At 34.2% G+C, this 25,504-nt stretch overlaps 1 protein-coding gene across 19 annotated transcripts in view; it reads left to right on the top strand.

Moving 5' to 3' along the window:
• Window positions 1-25,504, top strand: part of TENM3 (teneurin transmembrane protein 3) — a 1,336,783-nt gene that overhangs the window by 187,239 nt on the left and 1,124,040 nt on the right. For all 19 annotated transcript variants that reach the window (XM_071807653.1, XM_071807652.1, XM_071807659.1 and 16 more), the window contains one exon: window positions 7,669-7,721. The gene's annotated coding sequence lies outside the window, so the exon portion shown is untranslated. The remainder of the gene's footprint in view (window positions 1-7,668; window positions 7,722-25,504) is intronic.

Genomic DNA, 25,504 nt, shown 5'->3' with positions numbered 1-25,504 from the left:
GCTTGGAATTCCATTATAAAGTTATTTCCCTAAAAGCTTTGTTCACATAGATAGTGAGTGTGACATAGAGCCTTGCTTCTTTAGAGCAATTCTCTCCTTCTGTTTTGAAGACCAGGAATATCATTAGATGATCTTACAAGATCATCTTCGTTTTGGTGGTCTTACAAGAACATCTAGTTTTTCTGGAAAGAGGTATGCATGTAGATTAAGTTTTAATTACTGGACCAAATTCAAAATAAAGAGAGAATTCTTGAATGATTAACTGCTTAAAGAAAAACAAATGCTAGACTAGATTTGTGAAATTTATTATACCGTTTGTTATCAGATCATACTGTTTGTTTCTCATACTTAGCATAAGTAAAAAAAGAGCAAAAAGACTTGCTTTTGTAATCTGAGCAGTCCCTAGTCTTCTTCAGGAAGCTATCTAGTTGCTGGATGTCACTGATAAATTGATAAAAGTGAAGGAAAAATTATCAAACTTTTTCTATTTACTGGAACATAAAAAACTAATTGAAAGTTTCTATTTGGGCTCTTTTGTTCCTGCTTTGCTGAACTGATCTATAAGGAAAACACACCGGAGGAGTCATCTCTGAAGACCACAGCAATTTTGTGTGTTGTCACCTTATGCAGCTGTTCATTTTACATTAATTTTCTGCAGCTTTCAAATTAATGTAATCAATAACATTAATGAGCTTTAAAAACCAAAGCAAGAAGTAGCAATGGATTGCTACTAATAGAAACCTTCTGTATTTGATACCAAGCTGTCTATCAAACTGCAAGTATTTCTAAAATGGTGAGTACTGAGAGATATATTAAATTCATTAAGCAAATATTGAAAAACTAGAAGTGTGGCAATAAAATAGAATGAATGTTAATTTCCTTCTCTTACTTTCTCTTCACTTCTTCCTATATACAAATTTATTTCCCTCTATTGCATATACTGATTTAAGCATACTTTGATAATAGTTCCTTATCTGTCAAGTACAAAAATATTTTGCAGGTACTGGACTTAAAATTGTCACAGCTGCCATTCAAATGGACACAGAAATGCAATTTCGTTGACACTATAAACCCCTATGCTTCCATTGTCTTGATGCAGCTGTCTTGAGGGCCATATGTACATGTAAGCATAAATCTGTATCGCATATAAGAAATAAAGCTTAGAACAATTCTTCCTGTTTTCTTTTTCTTTTTTTTGAGTGCTGCATTTTTTTTTTTCTTCTGGAGGCTCTTTATACAAACTAAGATGAAATTAGATGACTTTTAGAGGAAGACATGAATGGAAGCAAGATATGATACTGAATTATGACCAGGCTATCGGTTACAGAAAACAAATAATAAAATGTAATTACCTGTATTTTTTGATTTTTGAAACTAAAATTTTCTTCATTATCTTATATTTCTGTTATATGAATAACCGTTTCAAAGCTTTCAGAAGGATACAAATAACATAACAGACTATAGCATAGTGAGTCGGTCAAATTACAGTGATGGTCAGCAACATCATACCTAGCTTAGAATGAGGTATCTATCTCTTTCAATAATTCCTCATCTCTAACATGCATTTTCTAACTACTTAAGTTTTCCATGCATTTTAACTAGGATATAATATTTAACACTGAGTTATACTATTCATGTTATCAGCAGTGTATAGATAGATGTTCTTCTGTAAGTCTGATCCTCAGCATTTAAAATCATAGAATCTTTTTACTTGGAAGAGACCCTTAAGATCATCAAGTCCAACCATGACCTAACTAACTCTAGCACTAAACCATGTCCCTAAGACCCTCATTTAAATGCCTTTTAAACACCTCTAGGGATGGTGACTCTACCACTTCCCTCGGCAGCCTGTCCCAGGGCTTCACAACCCTTTCCATGAAGAAATGTTTCCTAATATCCAATCTGAACTTTATCTGGTGCAACTTGAGTCCATTTCCTCTCCTCCTATCACTTGTTACTCAGAAGAGACCAACACCCTCCATGTTACGACCTCCTTTCAGACAGTGATAAGGTTTCCCCTCAGCCTCCTTTTCTCCAGGCTAAACAGACCCAGTTTCCTCAGCCGCTCTTCATCAGACTTGTGCTCCAGATCTCTCACCAAACTCATCCTCCTCTGATCTCTCCCCAGAACCTCAATGTATTTCCTCTGGTGGGGCCCAAAACTGAACACAGGATTTGAGGTGAGGCCTCACCAGCGCCAAGTACAAGGGTGCTTTATTGTATTTAAATTTTAAACAAACAAAACAACAAAAAGACAAAACAATCAAAAAAAATGAAAACAAACCATAAAAAACCAGTATAATGTCCAGAAGGGTAATTTTTCATCATGTTGAGTAATATTTTATATTTCCTTGTTTCCATTGGAGCTAGGTGATTTTAAGTTTTATTTCAGTTGAAAAATCAGCAGATGGGGGAAATGGCAGGAACAACTTCTGTGGAAATCTTTTCAGTTTTCTCTGTTTTGAGACTTCTAATATAAGGGGATTGAATATTAGTTATTGTTGCACAATAGTGATGCAACTGCAAGTGTTACACAATCGTAAAGTTTTTTTCTGAACTGCTAACTATTTTTTTTTTCCTACTCTAGAGCTGCAGTATGCAGAAACTGCTTACCATTCTCTTAGTTTTTCAGTAATCTAAACAGGTTCAGAAAGGTTCCCTGAACTTTGTATGTTAGTATTTACAAGTAAGCTTCTTGTACTTTTCTAGGAAAAAAACAAAGAATGCTTTATATGTTATATTTATCATTCTTAAATTTTGTTTTCCATTTAATATGGAAGCTATTTTCCAGGGAGAAAAATAATTTAATTCTTTTGCTTTCCACTTACTACTTCATTTCAGTTGTAAGTGTATTTGGCAATTCTACAGCTAGTTTCTCTGTCTTGGTAATTTATGTAGATTAGAAGCAATAAAGATCTGAGAACTGACTCCCCTGTGACCCTTTTCAACACTTTACTTTCTAATCACTTTACTTTAATCAGTTCTTTATCTGTTCCCATGTTTAACCTGAATCTTTCCTGCTTTCAGTTTAAGATGAAGACTATCATTTGAGACATTATCAAAGACTTTATGTAAATACAAATTATGGTGCTTGTACTATTATTATCAATTTTGTTTTTAATCTTCTCAAAAATGAAAAGTGTCTAATTGTCAAGATCTTAATTTCTTTAAATGTCTTCTGATGGTGAAATGTATTTGTTATAAATTATTGACAATTATTTAACACTCATAATCTTTAAATGTGTTACACACTATTGTGTAAACTATGAATTTTTAAGGTCAGTTCTCTGCTTGTTTCCTCTCTATGCCATACTGTGTCACTCATTGTGTGTTTACACTAACACACATATATTTGGTGTAATGGGGCAGGCAAAGCAATGCATATCAATTCTTTTGCAGTTTCAATATATACAAAGCATATTACCATAGAACTGTTGAGAGTTACAAGGGAGTTACATGCCTTTGGTCCTAACAGATCAGATGAGACAGATAACTTAGAAAGTTAAAGAAAAGAACTACAAAGCTTTTCTCCTCTGCTCCCCGCATTTTAGGAAAGGCACTTAAGAAAGCCAAAAAAATAGGTTTAAAAGAAATAAATTGTCTGCAGAAACCAAGGTAGCCCAAGAATAAAAATAATATTTTGGCTAGACTGGCTGCTCTGGTAAGACTATGTAAGAGGGGAACAACGGCATCTACTTGTAGACAGTAGTTCTGGAAAGTAACCGAACGAATTCCTCTTCTTTCCTCCTCATTGAGGCATATGCATATTTTTTTCATAGGAAAATAATACTTAGAGATATTACTTATATTTACAAGTATTATTTCATGATTGTAAAATTCTTGTTGCAACTACTGTTGTATTTGTTTGCCACTCTTCATTCTAGCGAAATAGTAAGGTCATTCCCAATGTTTATTTTTTAGGGTTTTTTGGATGCAAAAACCAATATCTTACTGAACTTTAAATGTTAGTGATCTTCTGCTGAGCCTAAAACTGTTGCCCAAAGATATTAATATAATAATACGAGCTATCACTATTCTTGATGTTTTTCCTTTCCAAACTATATTCTAGACATAATCAGGTTTAAAATAGTATCTTATGGAGTACATGATTTTTCATTTATGACTGAGAAAATTTAAGACAGAAAAACTAGGAATCTTATCCAAAACCAGAAAACAAAACAAAACAAAACAAAGCAAACCCTTAAAATAAGAGCTAAAATTAAATATCTATTCAAAGTTTTTAGTCTAGTGGTTAGTATCTGATCTATCACAAAAGGATCCTTCTGTTGGCATCTACTGAAACAGGTTGAATTATTAGTTCTGACTGAGTCAGACAGATTTGCCTACTTAATCTCATCGTAAGTATAAAAGAACTGGAATTAACATTGATCAAAATGATAAAGGTTTCTTTGAGTAGCCAGTGATAAAATTGAAGATAATAGTTATGTTTTTCTTATTTCGATTACAAGTAAAATTAAATGTAAGAACAGAAATTTGTTAGGGCTTCAGGATAGGTGTGGAAGTCAGGATATGATGCCACTTGCTTAAACAATTCTGATAAATCCAAAGTTAAAGAAAGTTTAAAATGCAATAAAATGAATAGAAGTTGATTCAAGCTCTAGGGATTACTGAGAAACTATTAGAAATGTGGTATATACAATGAAAAGCCTTTACAATCAAATACCTGTTAAATTAATAACACTGCCAGCATTCAGATTCTATGTCTCACAGTCACCTACCCAGACAGACCCTGAAATGCACTTTGAAAACTAAAAATAAAAAATCAGCCTACCAACCAACCAAAAAACCCCACAAAATCACAAACAACAACAACAAACCAAACAAACACCAAACTACATATTTAAGGATCTGTAGTTCAAAAATCACCATTAAACAAAACACATCATCTTTCACCTCTACAGATGCCTGAGTTCTTGGGTGTTTAGTGAGGCATGATGGAAAATCTGCATTCTAAAATACATTAATAGACTTCACGTTTCACAGTAAATAGAACGAATGTATTTGAGTATATTAACAGATTCTGAAATAACACTTCAAAAACTCATCAAAATATTGAAAGGCAGAAGAACTTGGTAGTGTTTTGGAAATGTCCTTTTGTCCACTCTGCTCTGATACAGTTTACAGTGAGTGGCTACCATGGTAACATATTTAATTTAGCAATCTTCAGATCTACACTGGCCCTCAATTCTATGAACACCTTCTTCAATAGAGCAATGTTAGAATAGAATTTTTGCTGCCCATAATTATAACTATTAATCACTTTAGATAATACAAGGATATGTCAAGTTACTCTCTATTTACCAAGCAGCACACGCTTGTAGAATATGTGTGCTAAAGTTTGGAACAGTCATATTTACTTACAGTGAGAATGACAGAAGATTAGTCAATATTTACAGAAAAAGTGTCCTTTATGTTTCCTATAAAATAAACCCAAATACCACAAAATGGAAGAACATCTATGCCGATACCAAATAGTCAGGAAAAGACAGAACAGGCGAAATGTTAAAAAAAAAATTGATTTTATAGTGTTCACTGTGCCATTGAGCAAAAAGAGAACGTCGCTTTTATTAAAAGGACTGTCTTCCTTATAAAAGAGAAAATGTCAAAAAAAAGAGATATGAATTTCCCAGGCTGTTTTTCACCGTATGCTTAAATTAGTTTCTATTTTCTCTTCATATTACGATATGTTATTTTAGCACTCACTATTTGGACCAGATATTTGTTTCCAAGTAAGGATATTTGTAGCTATCTATTCTTCAATCCCATAAATAAGCTATTATCTACTCAGGAACCATTTCAGATAATCATTGCTTACACAGGAAGAATTTGTAAGGCTAAAGGCTGACTGATTTTAATCAATAAATAAGTGCATGATGTTTTTAATAATACATTTTTGAACTTCATGATCTGTAAATTTCCTTGTTTGTTTTTCTGTAAACATTTATTTGTGAAGGTTTGTGGGTAACAAAGTAATTGTTGATCAAGAAGTACTTCCATGATTGGCTATTTGTTACCTGAGGGGCTTGGGATGACTATGAAAATCCTGATGATCCTACACCAAGCAAGAATTCTAAAACTTGCTCAGCTTTAGTGTTTGTGCATATTTGAAGATTCAGCTCAATATTTCCTTGTTATTTTTGAATATTCAGTAGAGGTTATTAAAGTGAAAAATGGTAGAAACCACATCAATTGGGAATACTCCAGAGAAAAGGACCAAAATCTGTTTCAAGTAATGAAGAGATTGTATTGCTGTCCTTCTGCTATAAATATGGTTCTTGATCTTTCTGAACAGAGGTGGAAATCTGAAACGTATCTTCATGACATTCAAAGTACTAATACAGTGTTTATGTGAAACTAAAAGTTTTTTTTCATAGTTTTCCTATATTTATCAGTATTCTACATTATCAAGACTGACATACTGACACAGAGTAGTTTTGTAAATCTACAGCATGATTCCTTTAGTAAAAGGTTACTAAGTCATTTTTCAAAAGAAGTGTTAAACATAAAATATATTTAATTGCAATTTCATTTGTTTTATAGCATATTTCTGAAGGCATCATGGCTTCTGCAACTAGTGTTAAATAGTATAGGAAAGAGTGAAAAACTTTGTCCTTCCCTTATCTTTACAAATAACTTTTTTTAATTATTTCACTTTTTCCCACCAAAACAAATGGGAAGTTTCAGCAATCATTCCTGTAGTTTTGCAGTGATGAAAATAAATGAAAAACAATAGGAGCACTGAAGTGAAACAGTAAATTTGATGTGCTCTTATCAAAAAGTTGCATTTATGAGACTTTCACCCTATCGAGATATACTTCCAAATACTACAACCTTAGAGGAAATAAGGAGAGATTTCTAAGAAATATGTATTCTGTGATTATTAGAGTCATGAAAAGAATGAGAAATGAGTTAATTTTAGTCCTGGAGATCTAGAAATAGATTCTTTTGTTTCCTGAGTTTGTAAGTTAACTTTATTTGATGCAGAAAATCTAAAGAACTTTTAAAAATAGAATACTAAATCACAAATATGAATGATGAGTAAATGTCTGTCTTAAGTCTTTATTTGTATGCACCCAACCCATGATACCACATGCTAAGTTGTACACAGTAATTTTTTTGTGTGTATTTATTGCCATAAGACCTCTGTGTCAGAATTCTGTTGTGCAAGACATTGTTCAATTGAAGAAATAAAAAGTGGCCCTTAGCCCTTGGAACTTAAAATGTGTTAAACAAGAGCCTGTGAATTACTAGAAAAGGACCAAGAGACAAGAAAATGCTGGATAATAAAATTATCTGTAGGCATAGTCACTTGGATTCCAGATTCTGTAGGTGCCACATAAAAGAAGTATTAAAATATGCTTAGACTAATAAAGGTGTTTTGACCATAAATGCGAAGCTAGGTGGGAGGTCAGCACTTAGGAGCTACTTGAATCACACTGAGAGTAATTTCTTCTAAAATTTTCTTCATTTATAAGAGCATATCACATTTCTTGAACCACCCAATTTTCTTGATGAGAACCATAGAGATACACTGAGGTGAACATAATTAACATTAATTTTTATATATTTAACTAACAAATGAAAGTGATTTACTTCATTCATGCATTCTGAGATATCACTAATGGTACCTTATCTCCTTTATAACAGGTAAATATTCCATTTGAATAGATTGCCAAAAGGAACTGCAAAATACTTCAAAGGTAAGGACCTCCTTAAAAGTACTACTTCAAATGATCATTCCTTTAGGTTTGTTGGTTAGAATAGAAAATGGAGAATGGTAATTCTTTCTGTCTGACCCATAACAGAGAATTATGGATGGCATTAATTGACTTTGACTTCCTGTTTATGAAGCTGTGTTTACATATGAAAGACAAATTTTCACTTTTCTCTTCTTAGAAAGGATAAATTTAATTAATTTGATAATGCAGAAAAAAGGCTTCATGTGTGCAAAAAAAATATTAAAAGATTGTTACATTTTAATCACATACTTCTTTGTGCAAGATTAGAAGAACACTGTTAAACTAGTAGAAAATTTCATATGGCTATGATAGGATACTTTTTTCAATATGATGACTGGCTAACTTCACTTTTTTACTTTTTATTGATATAACTTCCTTCTAAGAAATGTAAGTTTGACTTTAGTTCCAAATATTTAGTCAATTTTGAGAGTTCTTTAGTTTTAGAATGCTTTTTGTTTTGTTTTATTTTGTTTTGGTTTTTTTACTTCCGTTTGTGGGGAATAACTCAGTGTCATATTGTACCCAGGCCATTCTTTCTGATACTTCATTGTTATTTAGCTATCTCTCCTGTAGCAATGTTTGATTAACTTTTAAATTGTACTGTACTCTCCACCCTTGCAAAGAATGTTATTGTCTCTCAAGGACACAGGTAACAGAATAAAAAGTTTCACTAAAATTGTTATTTTTAAGTCATAAATTTAGAGTGAGTAATGTAGACACTGTGATCTGCCTTAAACTTGGATTTGGTAACAAGAGAGAAAGGAAGAGCAATAGTTTATTGTTGTAGTCATCATATATGTGCCTACTTTATTTTAAAACACTAGGGACTTTTAAGGGCCTACCATATACCTTGTATACATGTGCTTTAATACATACACTGACAGGGACAGGAGATCCTGTATTAATTAATACTTAGCCATACGTTGCCTTTAAAAAGAAAAAAGTTCCGTAATTACCTCAGCATCCCAAAACATAGCTTCTGAGTTACAGACATTATTGAGCTGCTTCTCCTGTGTGCTGACAGAGGAAAGTGAAAAGTTCTGAAAAAGTTCCCCAAGCTTCTGGGGAATGTGCCAGATGTGAACTGAGTACTGGACTTTTAATGGAACAAAAACATATAGGTGGAGCTTTTACTGAGAGAAAATCCTAGTGGTCAGGGTGGAGTATCTATTCTGAGTGGAAAAGTCAGAGGCCCATCTAAGAACATGCTGTATTACCTGAGAGGGGTTTGATAGACCAAGGACTTGAAGCCTGGTCTTATGTCCCAGAAGAATGTCTGAAATATTCAGCCTTTCACTATTCTGACTTCACTGCTCTTATTAATTTTTATAGGGTTTTTTTAGACTTTCAAAAATATTTTAGAAATATGATTCTTCTTCCTGATTGAAATCCCAGAGTCTTGTAAGACATGTGAAGCAATTCTCATCATACCTCACTATGCTACCTAATCCTCTTTTTTTATTCTTTCAATGCACCTGCAATGCTTAGATTCATCAGAAAACTCAAAATTTTCAGTAGCCTGTTATACTTTGGAAATTACACAGGAAATCACAATATTACTGACTTTTTTGTCTGTGCAGATGTGTTGCTAAGTTATTGCATTTTTCGCTTTTTCCTCTCAGGTCTTGTCTTTATATAGAAATATAATTGATAAGATAATTTGATACTTTCTCAAGTACCTCAGATAGACTTTGATCTTGCCAAGATTTAAATAGTGTTTGCTATATGAAAATATTTAAGTGAAATTAGAAAGAAAGAACTTTAGAAGTGAAAAATATGGGACAGTTACCAAAAAAGAAAATTAAAAAGTAGTTTAAAAAAAAAGAGAAGACCTAAGGAGGGAAAAGAGAGGATGCCACACTCCAAGGTTCTATTTGAGTGCTACTGAGAATGCCCAGGGGAAACATCACTAAAGGACATAAAGCATGCAGATGAAAAAGAAAAAAAAAAAAAAGGCCACATCTCTGAGAGGTACAGCTAACTATGGAAAAAAAAAAGCCCTATTCAGGATAGGAGGTGAAGGGAAGAATAAAACTAATGACATTACAATCCTCTTGAGAAGTCTTGTTTTGTTTATTAAATAAGCCATTCTGGTAAGATAAGTAAGAAGAACTGCTTAGTTTGGCAGTGTTAATTGATGCCGTCCCGGGAGTTTATGTTATGTGTTATTCTTTTTGTCCTTTCATGTAAAGATGTCAGCACATTATACCTGTCAGGATGTATTGTATATTATAAATTATTCTAATTGGGATAGAAGAATTGCCATCAATTCTTGCTAGCCTTTATATCTAAGGCATGACTGTAATTTATACATAATATTAATTCCCAAGTATCACATTTAGTTTAGTGTATACCTGAAATTAATAGTACTTCTGCTAAGTCCTCAGGTGAAAAGTAGTTTTATTTCATTCAGTTAAGTTTTGACACATATGGGTATATTTCCCCACACAAATACAAAGAATATATATACACAACATGTATGTGATAGGAAATGAGGACAAGAGATAAAGGGAATGAAGCCTTTCAAGCATGACACAAGGTACTTTAAGGAAATTTAAACACAGTCTTGCCCAGTTCCTAGAGCCAGACTAGTACTGACAGCAGTACTGTAAACCAAAGACAGGGAAAGGGCAGGTATCACTTTATTCCATGTCTCCTATTATCTCATGAGTGCATGGAATGCAAAGATGAGCATACTACATCTTGTAAAGGTGGGTTATAGTAACCTGTTTTTTTGCCATTTCTTTTATAATTCCAGGGAATTAATGTTTTACAGAATGAAAGTTTTACAGAAATTTTAACGCAAAGTGAATAAACTTCATTGCAGTGGATTATTTCAGTGATGTTATTTTAACCCTGGGAGCAATTACTTCCAGATAAGATAACTCTCTATCCTTCTGAATTCCATTAGCAAAGCGAGGCAGGTTGTAGCCATTCCAATATATAAATCAGTTTGGAAAAGATTTGGGGCTTTTTTGGTTTTTTTTTTAACCTTTTTTTTTCTGAAATTCAGTAAAAAAAAAAGAAAAATAAAAAGAAGTACGATCTTTAATCCAATTGTCTGCAGCAGAATTGAGCAATCACATGTGTTCTGTTTGGGCAAAACCTTTCTTACACTGAACACTTCAAATATTACGCTTCCTGATAAAATGTGATGGAAGTGCCTTGAGGGCAAATATGCTAAATATTTATTTATGACATGGCTTATTGCCTAAGTTTTTCTCCCTTAGGGCACATATATTAAGTACTAGAGCATTTCAGTTACTTTTTATTTACTGCCTATGAGGAATTATGAATTCAAGCATGTACCATCCATTATGTTTAAACCTCATTTGCCAATCAGGTATGTATGTAATAGGAAAAAAATGCTGTTCCCACCACTGCCATTTTCACTTGTGTGACTAGTTCTCTTTCTTCAAGACAGAAATAGTTGTTGTGATGGGAAAGAGATAAAGGGTCTGTGGTTTAGCAAATGGGAATATCTTGACAGACTTATGTAGTGGTTTTCAAAGGACTGAAGTGACTTGGGAGCCTAGTTTCATGAAAAATCTATGTTACTTAATAGATGATATAATTTAGCAGACAAAATTACTTTGGACAAGATCCATAAACACACTTAGGCATTGCAATAACTAATATTCAGAACAACTTGTAGGCACTTACCTTCTTTATATATACACAAAAAGAATTGAGCACCTGAGGCTGAGATTCACAGTCAAGAATGTATGGAACAGAGGTTTACCTGTAGTTAGTCATTAGGAAATCCTAGGGCATGGTGAAAATGATACCAAAGTGACAGGATTTCTAATACTCTCAGGGTTGAGGTTTAATGCTACTAAGTGATTCAGGTGAGTACACCTTCTTGATTCTTTCTTTAGGAAATAGAATTGAGGTTACCTTTTTTAAATGTAATTGGTGATTTTGCCCTGAAGGGCACAATTAATGTGCATTCTGCTCACTGAACTCTAAAGTCCTATGACTGACTATGCCAGGACCCTTGCAAGTTTTACTAGTAGTTCTCATATGTTTTTAAGATATTAAAAGAGTAGATCCCTTGTTCTGTATTTCTTCACCAGCAGAATATGATATATAACCAATAATGTTGGAGGACTCAAGTATAATTCCCTGTTCTGTGTCCAAGAAAATGTAAATTCTTACCTTCCGACTAGTGAGGACCATAATCATTAGTAGTGGGTAGATATTGGGCAGCAGCTTTTTCTTCCTGTCCTGTTGAACAGGAGTTCCAGACTCCATAAACCAAAGAGGACTAATTGATTTGGGCTCAGTGGTTGAATTTGGAGTATAGAGCTCAGGTCTACTGCTGTGCTATATAGTTTACATGAAATACCCACTAAATTATGTAAATATTCACTGGTTAGAAGAGCGGTATGGGGCTTCCCTTGACTTGTCTTTCAACACTCAATTCTATTTGAATAAACTAGATTTACAAAAAATATTATTGCTTTCTATTTTTGGTGTCCTGACATGCAGACTTTTTATTCAGTGTCATCAGTCCAAAATGTTTACAGTTAAACTGTTTCATCTTGACTCATGCAGACAAGAGAAATATTCAAGGATTTTTTCATTTTGTTTTCTGAACTTCACACAGTCTAGCATCATGCTAACATTGAGAACTGTATAAAAATTTGTGTGTCATTTCTTATCTATGAAATAGGGCTTCTTAGTATGAATATTGCTTCTTCTTTCAAGATTTTATAAAATAAGAATAAATCCAAAATCATCTTCTGCTTTTTCTTTTTGGGGACTTGGGACTTTTTAAAAATAATGTAAAAACAGCTGCTTCTGGCACGTTAGTCTCATCAGCTGAATTTACATAAATCCTCCAATAACAAACAGGCCTTGACCATAGAAATTATCCTGCTGACCTCACTTGCCCAACAGCAAGAAAAGACAGGAATATATTGTAGATTTCTTGTTAGCATTTGGCATATCAGAGGAGAGATTAAAATTTAAATTTCTACAGTACATTGGGAGAAAACAAGTAGCAGTCGGTCTGTCAGTATGCAAGAGTACATTATTGGTCTTCTCAGGATTTTGCTTATTTCCTCTCTCAATCTCTCTCAGATTTCTGTCTGTATTCAATGATCTTAAGGGTCTAACCTAAATGATTCCATGATTCCTGTTGAGTCCCACCGAAACAGGAAACTCAGAGGCAGAAGGAAACCTCTAGCCTTTCCCAGAGGACCTGCACTCTAACTACTCTTCTTTCTGTCCCTTCCCACCTCTTCTTTCCTCCCCAGTTGGAGGTTCAAGATTTCAAGCCTATTTTGCAGTACAGAGTGCCACCCTTGTCTGTTCTTTATCTTGTGAAATGGGGGTTCCTCTACGAAATGCTCTGCTATCCTCAGTTACAGGTGTGTCTTGGAGGTTTCTATTATTTCACAGTTCAGCCTTCTGGTACACAATTTTAAGATGCCATAGAACAATTGCTAACACAAAAGGCTTGAGAAAATGACTGTCATATGTTTCAAATTGTTGCATGATTTGTGACCTAAGAACACACTCAACAATATATGAGGAATAAATGACAAGCTATGCTTATTTTATGGCACATAATGTAAAAGTTTAACTGTGGGCTCATTTCAAGGTATTACATTATTCTACCTGGAAAAAAAAAATGTTTATATTATTATTGCCAAATGCTGTGATTCAGTCAAAATGATTTAAGGAGACAGTATAACATACTCAACTGACAATGTTTATCTCTAGAAGTCTCAGAAATAGAGATCAGAATTGTTATTGCCAAAGCAGCACTGTAAGTAACTAGATAGTGCTTAATAACACACGTAATGAGGCACCTGAAACTTACCTAGCTGCATTTCCAAACCTCTACATTTTCCAGTTTGTTTCTTCAACTTCTTTTTGCAGTAGTGAATTTTTCCTTGCAGCCCCAGTTTTGAATTGGTGAACCAGCTGAGGGAGGGTTAAAATGCATGCCTGAGCTTTTTTTCATATAGGATTTGGACATTTCATTCTTACGGTATCTTTTCTTGTTCATTCTTTCATCTATTTCAATCAAGCAAAACAAATTAAAGCTGAAAACACAATTGTTTTTCTCCCTTTTCTTGTTAGTGCCTGGAAGTCCTCTTTTCAAAGTAGTGTGTCAAAGTTTCAGAAATTATGCATCTCTAGTTCTCTTGATTGTAGTAAGAGCAACCCTAGGTTTTGCATACACACTATGTAAGCTGTCAGGAGTGTCTGTCAGGAAGAAATGGAACCACAGTGCACATTTAAACAAGAAATAAAAAGCAGAGTAAAACTTAAGTATTTCCTTTTGAAGGGACTTGCTTATTCCATACATAGGGTGGGGTGAAAATGCTCAACATATTGCCTAAATATGAGGCAGTTATAGCATTTTCCTGTTGTGATTTTGTTTTTTTTTTTTTTCCCTTCTTTATTCACCCCGCCATGTCCCTAGTTCTGTAACACACACACACACGAAATGGTAATATCAACCATTTGCGCTTCTGAAATAGTCTTTCATACCTTCTGGTATCCTAGACATAAATTACTTTGAATCAATACTGGAGTTTGAGATTTGGTCATCAAAGTGTCTATAAAATTTTGCTTTTCATTGTAATTTACTTCTGCCAAGAACTGCTTTCTGTTGATGCATTGCATGGTGTTTCTTTCTAGTAACTAATGGAAAATGTTATGCATAACATCACATTTTTTGCAGTCTTGATATTTTAATCAGTATATTTTCATCTTGTAGTCTACCAGACTTTCCATTAGTTTTTATATATTCCTGTTTTCATTGATATAATCTGATTATATCACATGCATTAAATATATAACCTAAAGATCACAGCCTTTCAGCAGTCTGTAAATAGTGAAGCTATAGTTCATCTTTTTTTTTTTTTTTTTTGTGATTGATTTCCTTCAGATTTGCATCATTCATGGTTCCTATAATGTTCTTCCTCTTTAGCATTAAAAGCAGGAGCCTCTCGCATCTGGCACATCTTCACTGATAAATGGACAGTTCTTCCCTCATTTCTCTACACAGGCTTTGTCCGAAAGCTGGTACTTCTTTCTTTACTAAATTTCTCTCTGACGACATCACAGCCAGTTGGTTGTCTCCCAAGACTGGGTTGTGCGTGCTCTTCATCAGACTGCTGCACTACAACCACTGTGGCTTGTGTGAGGCTGAAAGAGCACACCCTCTATGCAAAGCAGAGATTTTAGTACCTGTTCAAGTCTTAAAATTAGTTCAAAGGTTTATTATTAGTCCATTTGTGATTATAATAATACTTCAAATTAGATAAGCTTAAGACTAATAAATAAAAGCTTTCTAACATCTACCTCCTTCCCTCAAGGAGTTATAATATTTATGATAATAGTTTCTCCTTCTCTTCAGGATCAGTTTGAGGGCATTATGTTTTTGTTTGCATGCTCTGCACCTAGCTCTTTTGGCATTAGTTTTCTGTATTCACTATATATATGTGATGTGTTTTATATACTTGGATTCTTGGTCTTTGTTCTTGCCACCCTTGAAATTGTTTCTGCCTCTTTCCCAAGGTATTATTTCCTTAATAACCAGTAACTGGCCATGGTTGAGTCGTTTATAACCCTTTGGTATCAATCTGTGCCTCTACTTTAAGGCTTCTGCTGTCATCCCATGTTGTACTCCCCAAGCCAGCATTTTAATGAATGGCCATAGACAGCTCTACACAGAACAAGTACCGAGTGTTACTATCTCATAGTTACAGATCATTTATAACAAATAGGCATCACACCTAATGACTGTGCAAAGGGAAGCAAAAACTAAATCAAAGCAGGTAACAGCCACCTGATCATTGATAAATTTGGTTTCAGCTGAACAAGCTAAAACAAGGATTTAAGCAGATCAAGACAAGTCCAGGCCAAGCTTGGCGAGGCCTATGTGGTCAGCGTATTGCAAAGCCTGCAGCCTCATGCTGGAGTATTGTATTAGTGGGACTACAAGAATATACTTTCTTATTTCATGCTTTGGTCAATGAGTATTTAATATATTGATCACCACGTGGTTTTTTGTTTTGTTTTTTCTTGGTGTGTGTGTGATTTTATTACATGGTATAATCTCTTTTTACATTCGGGGTTTAAAAATATTTTCAAAGCATAATAATATAATTTCGCTGTTGCACGATCATGCAGTTCTGCTGTGGCAAAATTTGATAGGCTAAATGGCTTTGTAAAGCTGGCATCTCCTCTGACCCTTTAGTTATGTGATTTTGACTTTCACTGACATTTTTTTACACATTTCTGAATTATCAACTATTTGAAACATCCCCCTGAGAAATGCAATCAAATAAAATCTGGTCATGCTTGTTTGGAAAATTCAAGTCATCAGAAGACATTTCAGTTCCATGTTAAGAAAGGCATAATTTTTCCAGTTTAAAGTGCATGGCAGATTACTATGGAAGCACTGCTGAGAGGGGAACATACACTATTTTTTGCACTGTGGTAATTGCACAGTGATACTTGGATTATGCAGGATTCATTTAAAAAATTTGATGCTTAAAACTGAATTCCTACGTTTGTATTTTTATGCCAGAATAACTGTACTTGCATTTAGAAGTGTCAAGCACTTAGCATCTCCCACTGAAATCGGTGAAAGTTGCTGAATGTGTTCTATTAATAATAGCAGCACTGTTGGGATGTGGAAGAGTAACAGCGTAGTGATCTGAGCTTTAGTCATTATTCAGGCAACCAGTTACTTCTAAGCATTAAACAGATAACTGTTTTTTACCAGTGTCCTGTTTTTAAAATAGAAGCAACATTTACTACTCTCAGTTTTACACAGAAAGTCTGGAGGGAAAAAAAAAAATAAAACAAAACAAACCCAAAACCAAAAAGCATTTTAACACAGGGAAATATACTGCATTTTTGTCTACAGGACTCAATAAAGAATCGATTCTATTTTTGTCAAATTTTAATTAAATTTTACTTCTGATCAGGTTAGTTGGGTTTTGTTTCATTTTCTTCCTTCCTTTCTCTTCCTTCCTTCCCTCCACTCATATCTATAATATCCCTTTAATGGACCACAGTTCAATTACACTGGAAGTTCAGCTAATTATGATAAGGGGACTTTTTTTTACTTTGCTTACAGGAACTTTAACACTTTGACTATTCAGCTGTAGAAAGGAACACCTACAGCTAAATACTGTTTATAAAGTGTTTTTGAAGCAGTCAGATGTGTGCATAAAGAAAGTGATTGTGATAGAGAAAAATCACTTTAGTTTGTTTGAATTTTACAAAAGTAAGTTTGTCTCTTTAAATTCAGTGTAGAATGTGTATTCTCTGACATTTATCAAAACCCTATAATTCATGAATCTTTATCAGCACCATTTACCACCATCATCTGAAGCACCAATTTTACTTTTAACCCTTTACCTTCACTGTCTTGCTTTTGCTGGAGTTTTCTGACAGCTTGCCTGCTATGCAGTCTGTGAAAAAAAATATTTCAGTGTGCAAATTATTTTTCAATATAAAGCATCATACACAATGATTCATAACCAACTCTGAAGCAGAGCATTTTTTAAGTTTTACAATATCAATGAGACTGCATTACAGTAGATGTTGGAAGTCCTGAAGATGGAACAAGGGCCAAGAACTTGCTCTGCCTAGTTGACTTCCCTCAAGATCAGGTTAAAGAATCATGCCCTTTCTGTGTTGTCTTTCTGACCTACTATAAATTGAACAATGACATGTCAGAAGTACAGGTATGTGAGATAAACCTTAAAAATGCCTCTTATACTGATTCAGGATAGATACAGTTGTTTTCTGGATTTTCAGAATACATCTATATGTATTAAACCCCAGCCTCCTCGGTGTCTTAGAAAATTCATCATTACTGTGGAAAGATGTGTTTGAGGAGCTGTAGCAGTAAAGAAATGACCATTTGTGGGTTGATTGAAAACTGAGCTATGATTTTTCAGGACACACTTACCATTAAATATTTTTGAAGCTCTGTAGGATTATTATTTGGCTTTGGCGTTTTTCTTTCTTTTTATGGAGTCTTTATCCTGATTGCTTTATTTTAGTAGGATGCATTTAGTCAAAATTCAAAATGGTATTCTGAGACATAAAATTGAATTGCTAATGGTTTTGTTTTTTCTGCAAACACAGGTTTGTAAAAGGCTTCAGTATGTATGTGAAAGAAGTGTCTTCCTGTTCTTTTAAATTCCTGACCTCCCATACTTTTTTTTTTTTTTTCTGTCCTTCGAAGGATCATGTTGAACTAATGTGATATTTAAAAGCTGTTACATTACGTTACGGTGTATAAGGAAACTACCTACTGATGGGGATGACTCCTCCTGATCTGAAGACTAATTTTTTTATTCAGGAAAGTTTCTATAATGCAGTTGAAGATAAAGGCAGGGGGGAAAAAAAGACCATCACTATTTAATGTGTTCAGTGCAACGGGAAGAAATGGAAAGCCTGATATTGTTCTAAAATACTGGAGAACTTTATCCTTCCTTCTTTTTGGTTGAATTTTCTCAAAGAATTGATTAAAAAAATGATACCTTTAATATAACAATAGGAATAAAAAGAGAAAGATAAAAATAAAACTAGTGTACTTTTTGACATTTTAGTTTCAGATTTACAATTGAGGTCTGCTGAAATGTTCTTTTTAACCAACACAAGTTGAACATAAGCATTTTCAGGAATAATAAATGAAAATTATTCAACAGTATAATGTTCCCAGGTTGTTATAGACAACTTGGAAATAGACAAATAGATGTGATTTATAGACAAAACTAAGCAAAATGTGTTATTTTTAAATGTCTGCATTCTATATTTTTACTCTACTTTAAAAATATTTGATATATAAGTACTATAATAATTCCACGCTAAGAATTCCACATAATATACTATAATAGTCTCCTATGGGTAGGAAAAAAAGAACTAGAAAGTACGGGGGATCCGTGAAGGCATGGCAGCCATGGCCAGTAACAAATTCAACAGCTCTCCATATAACTTCCGTATTTATTGTTTTCAGTAGTCGCTAGTATATCACAATGACTATCAATTCCTTTACACTGCCTCTTTTATAGTATAAAAACAAATTATGGTAAACTATATTTGAAATCACTTCCTTCCTGAGAGTGAATGGCAAAGATTTATTTTCCTTACATATACAACAATATTATGTTATGTAGCATCATTACATCATAAAATGCAATGGGTTTTATCACCTAGTGCTTCTCAAAACTATTTTTCAATGACTGAGGACATGAAGTGAATATAAATTTCTTAACTAAAGCTGTGAGGTTTGTTTAATATTTTAAAAAAACAAAGGATCTGGAATTCACCCAGAATCTTGGACTTTAGAACCTGCTGATTTACCACAGTACAGAGACCAGAAGTTGCTAAAAAGAATCCTTAATTTATACCTCATTACCATAATGCTCCTCATTCTGTTGTCAGCTTGGGGCACAATGTTGATATTCACAATCTCTACTTCCTGCAGAGGTTGCAAATGCAATTACAGATTCTCAATGACCTGATTCACCCTGTTTATGCCCAATGACAACTTATAATGTAAGGCAGCAAGTGATATGATTCCAGGCCTCTTGATAATCACAGATATTCTGGAAAGTCTTGAGTGAGATCAAGTTGAGTAATTTTGTTGTTTTTGTTGTTGTTTTGTGGGTTTTTTTGTTGACTAAAGCAAAAAGCCAGGGAAATTATTTCAGACACTCAAGAAACAAACAATGTTTAATTTTCCTGGCAACATGAAAACCAAACTGAAAATGGAGTCATGCTAAGTAAAATATTTATTTTAAAAAATCTTTTCCTTATTTTTTTTTTAATGAAGTTAAAATTTCAGTATAAGGAGACAAATACCAAAATATGTATTGTAACTTTGGGATGTTAATTTTTCAGGGCATCTTAATTCAATTTTTTGTTTGAGCTGTAATTTTTTTTCTTCGTCCTTTTGGGTAAATGTCTAATATTAAAGAGAAGTACTTTAGCTATCTGAAACTGTATTCCCAACTTAAAAGCCGATTAACAGACTTGTACAATCTATATGTCTCTATTTTTAAAAAAAAAAATGCTTTCTCACACTCGGATTTTTTGCTGTTTTTCCTTTCTCGCTTTCTGAATAGTTTCTCACTTTCATGTCTGAAAAGTAAAATTTCAATTTTTAAATTTTATTTTTCAGTGTTTTTATAATTTTTATATATATATATTTATTTATATATAATTACGAATTTATAATTTTAAACAATTATTTTTGTCCTGGAAATTACTTTCTGTGTATATGCAAATTGGATTGTTTTTTGACAGAGCTAAATGTCTCATATCACAACTCTTTGTGTCATTCTCCTCAGTGCCATTTTAAGCCATGTCATTGTAGGGACCCATCATGTCCACCGTAATATAGGTATGACACGTACCTTACTTTTAATGAAACATATGGTATCATGTCCCGATTTTCTACAAATTCACAAAATCAAAAAGTTATAGAACAGATCAGGTTAGCAGGGGCCTCTTGAGATTGTCTACTCCAACTTCCCTCCTCAAAGCAGGATGAACCAGAGAAGGTTGCTTAAGGTCATGGCCAGTCAGGTTTTAGATATTCCCAAGGACAGAGATTCCACAACCTCTCTTGGCAACGTGTTCCAATGTTTGATCAGCCTTCCAGCAAAAAAGATTTTTTCTTATGTTTAAATGGAATTTTCAGTTTCCATTTTTGACCATTGTCTCTTGTTGCAGGAGACAGCAAAAAGCCTTCCTAGAGCCTTGCCCTTGTTTACTGAGCCAGTAGTGCAATTATAGCAAACTACAATGTTGGTCAAGCATGATTTCTCCTCCTTAAATTCGTGCTGGCTTGGAATTGTTACCTTCTTGTCCTCAATGTGTTTGGATATTGTTTCGAGGGTTATTTGTTCCAACACCACCCCGTGAACTGGGTTAAAGCTAACCAGCCCACACTTTTCTGGATCTTCCTTATTATCCTTCTCAAGGATAGGAGCAAAATTTCTTCTTTCTGAGTCCTTGAAAACGTTCTCCAGTTGCCATGACCTTTCCAAGATAAGTGAAATTGACCTTGCAATGAATCAGCCAGCAATCTCAGTGCTGGTGGGGGTTTGCCATTATCGTTGAATCATAGGATAGTTTGGATTGGAAGAGACCTTCAAAGCTCCTCTAGTCCAACCGCACTGCCATAAGCAGGGACATCTTCGACTAGATCAAGTTGCTCAGAGCCCTGTCCAGCCTGACCTTGAATGTTTCCAGGGATGGGACATCTACAGCTTCTCTGAGCAACCTGTGCCAGTGTTTCACCACCCTCATTGTAAAAAAAAAATTCTTCCTAATTACGTTCTGTGGACCTGCATATGCTCAATAGTTTAAGTGTTCCCTAATGCAATACTTCTCTGCTGGTAGTGAGTCTTCATTGCTGCAGACTTTCCCACTGGTCTCAAGGGGATTGCATTGCTGAAGGAAGTCCTTTCTAGTAAATTCCAAAAAGAACACCTTGGTCTTTTCCATGTCCTTTGTCAGCATCCTGACCCATTCTACAGTAGGTCCATATTTTCCTTAGCCTTTCTTTTGTTGCTGATATACCTGCAGAAGCCCAAATATTTGCATTACATGTCCCTCACCAATTTCAACTCCAGATGGGTTTTGACTTTCCTAAGCCTCTCCCTTCATGTTTGGGCAGTGCTTTTACATTGTTTCTGGGTCGTTTGTCCCTTCTTCTGCTTCTTGTATGCTCTTTTCATGTTGGAGTGTACTCAGAAACTACTTGTTCATCCATGCAGGCCTCCTACAACGTTTGCTTGATTTCCTGTTGATCAGGATGAGCCGTTTTTGAGCTGGGAGAAGGTAATACTTGAAAATCAGCCAGCTCTCTTAGGCTCCTTTCTAGGACAGTATCCTAGAGATTCTCCCAATCAGGTCCCTGAACAGGCCAAAGTCACCTGGCTTTTGATCTTTATTTTTTGCCTTTCTCTGAGGATCCTGAACTTCACCATCTGAGGGTCACTGCAGGCAAGGCTGCACCAGACCTTCACATTCCTAAACAGTTCTTCTATGTTTCTAATTACGATGTCCAGCAGGCTGCCTTTAAATGGGTTCTGTGTGTCCAAGCTTAAATACAAAATTCTGCATGTGCTAGAGGTCTAAAATTCCAGATTCCAGTCTTGATTCTTGAAAGACAATTTTATTGGATATTTATGGCAAGTCCTATTGAAAATAGTCAGATTAGACAGGATGTAGATACATGCCTTTTCTGGGAAATATTCATGGAGATAAAAGTGCATTTTGAGCACAAATCTGTAAGACCAAAGTAGAGACCAAAGCATGGACTTGGGAAAATTAGGAGGTTTGAGTGTAACACATTCGTATATAGATAGCTATATCTGTTAGGAATGAGTATTAAGTGAGGATGTATCTGAAAAAAATACATTTATGTACTCAATGAGTGAGCCTAAACATTTTCTTGCATTGCCTTACAAGTATATCGTGTTTTAAAATGATGGATGGTATTGTAAATTAAAATTGTTCTTTTCTATGGTGAATGTCTGCCAAATTCTAAATATACTTTTTAATCTGTCACTCCATCTCCAATAATTTTCTTCAAAATAGCAGATAAACAAAGCCATAAGTTTTTCAGACACTAATAAAATACACAATGCTTGGAGCTTCTCATGTTGTCTTTGCAGCAGCAGTTAATTAACAAATGCTATTCCCATAGGTAGTCTCCTATGTTTGATCTCCATGTGCTAAGATATTTGACAAGATAGATGCTATACCTATCTTGATTTTTTTTTTTTTTTTTTTTTTTTAAATCAAAAACATCAATTCTAATGTCAGCTTACTCAAAACACAAGGTTTGGGGAGAGTCTAATATTTGCTAAGTGGAAAAAGACAAAAAAGGTATTGGGAAAATGACTGTTTTCAAGCTTCCAGTTAGATGCTACAATCAATGGAGGGTTAAAAGAGAGCTAGTGAGACATCTGTGTCAAAATACACACTAATGCTCCAAACTGGTATGGATTTCAATGGAAAAAATCATAAACCAATCTCATACTTCAGCTATACTAAGTAAACTAGAACTACTCCTTCCCCTTCTCTCAACAGAAGCCTAAATATTCAATGATGTGAGATAATATTAGCTAGGAATGGAAGGAAAAGATATCCATATATTTCCTTTGTTTCCAAATCGACAATTTAGTCATGCTCTAATCCTCAAGATTTAGATGGTCAGATCATTTATTGGTACATAGTAAGTGCTATTAGTTTCCAGGGTAGATCTTTTTGACCAGTATTCAGGGTAAATTAGACCAGAAACATTTCAAGGAATTTTTTTTTTCCTTTATAGTTGAATTGTGATGTCTTTAAGTAAAGTGTATTTGTATAGGTTTTAGAAATGTTGCCATAATCTTTTAGAGTGGCAGCCAATAACATTGATAAGGATATTACTCCTCAGTTTAACTTTGATATTTGCACGTAATATGATGGGAAGGATAACAGCTGTTGCAAGAAATCTCTTTCATTAGCAGAATCCACAACCAGAAATTGTGAACTCAGATATAACCTAAAAGCCAGTTCATCTGTGCTGTTTCTGAATCCCCAGTTCATATTCTATTCTTTTTGTGCTAGTAAGTTATGGATTTCTATTTCCTATGCAGAACTTATGATTTAGAATAAAAAGAAATATAGGAAGAAGTAGTATTGTTTGCATCTGTGTGTAATTTCAGAACTCCATATGTAGGATTTAGGAATATTTTCAGTTTCCCTGATGAAGTTTGGTTGGCTGATGGGGTGTTTTTGGTTGTTTGAAGCTCCAATACTTGGACAACCACTATTAAGAGCAAGATTCCTCAAACCTTATTCCTGTGAGGTATTTATTTATATGTCAATCTGGACACAAAATACATGAGTGGTTTTTTAATTCACAAAAGGAGTTTTGATTATTTTACAGATCTGTTTACAGATAGAAGACCATCATGGGCACGGTCAGAATAAAAAGATCAGAGAGGAGAGGTCATCCAGAATAATCTGATGCATAATGTCCAAAATATGTAATTTCTATCTTCATAGGTGTACACCACAATTCTTGTTCCCTGGTCATCCAGATTAGGAGACCAGTGGTCATCACATCCCCTCTGTCCTTGCTCTCTAAGTCAGAGCTGGGTTCTTCAATTTTCTCAAGATCCACCCTAAATCAGATCTTTCGTAGGAATACCTGCCTACAAAATCCAGATTATCAAAATAAATTGGAAATTATTCAAACTGAAAAAATACTAAAGAAGATATTCCCAGCATTATCTTCTCCGTGTGTCCATATCCTCAGAAACTAAGGAATATTTCTGGAAGCTAAGTGGAGTGAACATTGAATTTTGTGGTTGAATCTGAGAAAGCTTATCTTGTAAGTATTAGTGTTCAACAAATCTGCAGCATATAACACCAAACAGTGTATTGCCAAGAGCTTTCATCAGCCTGTTTTCCTAATGGAATGCCCTTATTATATTGATTCAGCCAGAACCAAATGAACCGAAGGTAAGTCTGCCAAACTGCCCATTTAACGTTGCACTCTTCTGCATATTGAACAGCAAAATATAGTAAATATCTAAGAGAGAGACCTGGTCTTTTTGACTTTGAAATTTAAATGGATCTGCAAGATTGTCAATCTTTCAACAGTTGTTTTGTGGGACTTTAATGCCAAAACTGAGGAAGTGCCTCACATCCATGATCTTTCAAATGGGATATTGAGGTGAGTAAAAGCAATTTGGACCATGGGTATTCAGCACCTGTGAGTTTCACTTTCAATTTAAATCCTCATGAATTTGCTGAGCAACTATTTTGTCTACAACTGTTACACAGGGTTTGGAAAATGCTTTGCTTGGAACAGTTCTAAATATCAGAGAATGGGGCATGAATTATTCTTACTTATCACCTGTTTTAATCTAGATTATTCACCAGGTAGCCAATATTTTCAGTAAATCGCATTCCTATTTTTGTATTTTTACTCACCAAACTTCCTTGCAGAGAGAGAATAATGTATATGTAAAGAATTTAACTTTGAAAGTGTCAGTAGTGTGTTGGTGTGACAGGTAATGAGGCAATTTGGCAGAATATCAGAAACTAATTGAGCTCAGTTCACATCAATGCAGCTTTTTCAGCTGAGGCTGTCTTCTAAAATGAACAGTAGAACTACATAAGACAGTATGACATGTACAATTTTAATTGGAAGCTCTAATTTAAAATATTTAAGGCATGTTTAGAATAATTTGTGAATCTACACGGACACATTCTTATCCAATTAATTAAGTCTCTTCAGTGGGTCATATAATGACTTAGTGTCAAATATAAATTATGAAAGTCTCTGCACGTATAAATATTCAAGCAACTTTTAAAGAGAAGGGATTTAGCTTTAGTAGAAGGAAGGTCTCACTGTGGCACATGAATAACTAAAATTATCATGGAATTTTGTAAGTTCACTGTTAAAATCTGTTAGTGCTGTTAAAATACTGCTTAATTTAGGAAGTAGATTTTTTATTTGGTCACAAAAAAGCAAGATTGTAAAATATTATTTCAAAACATTTCAAAGATCATTAAATTATTTCAGTAACACTGATTTTTAAGTATTTAATATTAATTTCTGGAGGTACTGAATGGTGTTACCAGACCATTACCACATATGGTGTTTTTCTTTTACACTAGGATTGAAATTAAGAATCTGTTAAGATGAAGTTTTAAAGGGTAAATCTGTCCCATAAAATGGAATA

The sequence above is a fragment of the Patagioenas fasciata genome, chromosome 4 (genome assembly GCF_037038585.1).
Source record: "Patagioenas fasciata isolate bPatFas1 chromosome 4, bPatFas1.hap1, whole genome shotgun sequence".
In the NCBI taxonomy this organism is placed as follows: Eukaryota; Metazoa; Chordata; class Aves; order Columbiformes; family Columbidae; genus Patagioenas; species Patagioenas fasciata.
Note: the sequence above shows the minus strand (reverse complement) of the source record. Positions and strands in the feature narration are given on the sequence as shown.